This window comes from Tachyglossus aculeatus, chromosome 21 (genome assembly GCF_015852505.1).
Source record: "Tachyglossus aculeatus isolate mTacAcu1 chromosome 21, mTacAcu1.pri, whole genome shotgun sequence".
NCBI lineage: Eukaryota > Metazoa > Chordata > Mammalia > Monotremata > Tachyglossidae > Tachyglossus > Tachyglossus aculeatus.
This window is the reverse complement of record NC_052086.1, coordinates 50109662-50110694: the sequence shown is the minus strand read 5'-3', so window position 1 is coordinate 50110694 and position 1033 is coordinate 50109662. Positions and strand designations below refer to the sequence as shown.

At 45.6% G+C, this 1033-nt stretch overlaps 1 non-coding gene across 1 annotated transcript; it reads right to left on the bottom strand.

Annotated features, from left to right (window-relative positions):
* Positions 1-487: 487 nt before the first annotated feature.
* On the bottom strand, positions 488-625 carry LOC119943099. The gene has a single exon (XR_005455580.1). It is a non-coding gene; the product is annotated as a small nucleolar RNA SNORA7 (small nucleolar RNA).
* Positions 626-1033: the final 408 nt, after the last annotated feature.

Sequence of the window (1033 nt, the reverse complement as noted above, 5' to 3'; positions counted from 1 at the left end):
CTCAGTTCCCTCATCTGTAAAACGGGGATTAAGACTGTGAGTCTATGTAGGATAGGGACTGTGTCTAACCCGATTTACTTGTATCCACCTCAGCACTTGGTACAGTGCCTGGCACACAGTAAGCACTTAACAATAACCATAATTATAATAATAATAATCATTACTATTATTACAATACAATAGAGTTGGTAGACACGTTTCCTGCCCACAAGGAGCTTACATACTAGAGGATGGAGCTTGGTACTTAATAAATGCTTGTTGTTGTTGTTTTATGCTGTTGAGGCGTGTCTGACCCATACAAACGTCATGGACACATCTCTCCCAGAATGCCCCAACTCCTTCTGCAATCGTTCTGGTAATGTATCCATAGAGTTTTCTTGGTAAAAATATGGAAGTGGCTTACCACTGCCTCTTTCCATGCAGTAAACCTGAGTCTCCATCTTCAACTCTCTCCCATGCCCCTGATGCCCAGAACAGGTGAGTTTTGACATGTAGCAGATTGCCTTCCACTCACTAGCCACTGCCCAAGCAAGGAATGGAGTGGACAGGCCTCTACTTGACTCTCCCTCCCATAGTCGAGACTGGTAGAGTACTGGAAACTCTTTAGATGCGACCCTGAGAGGTGAATAAGTGCTTAACAGATACTATTGTCATTATTAATATTTTCCAGTGATATCCAGGGAGCGATGAGGAAGTGGCAGTCCTCCCCCTGAGAAGCAGAGTGGTCTAAGTGGATAGAGCACAGGCCTGGGGTTCAGAGGACCTGGAGTCTGATCCTGGCTCTTCCACTTGCCTGCTGGGTGACCATGGGCAATTCACTTAACTTCTCTGTGTCGCAGTTACTTCCTCTGTAATATGGGGATTAAGACTGTGAGGCCCATGTGGGACATGGACCATGCCCAACCTTTTTTTATGGTATTTGTTAAGTACTTACTATGTGCCAGGCACTGTACTAAGCTCTGTGGTAGATAGAGCTAATCAGGTTGGACACAGTCCATGTCCCACATGGGGCTCTCAGTCTTAATCCCCGTTT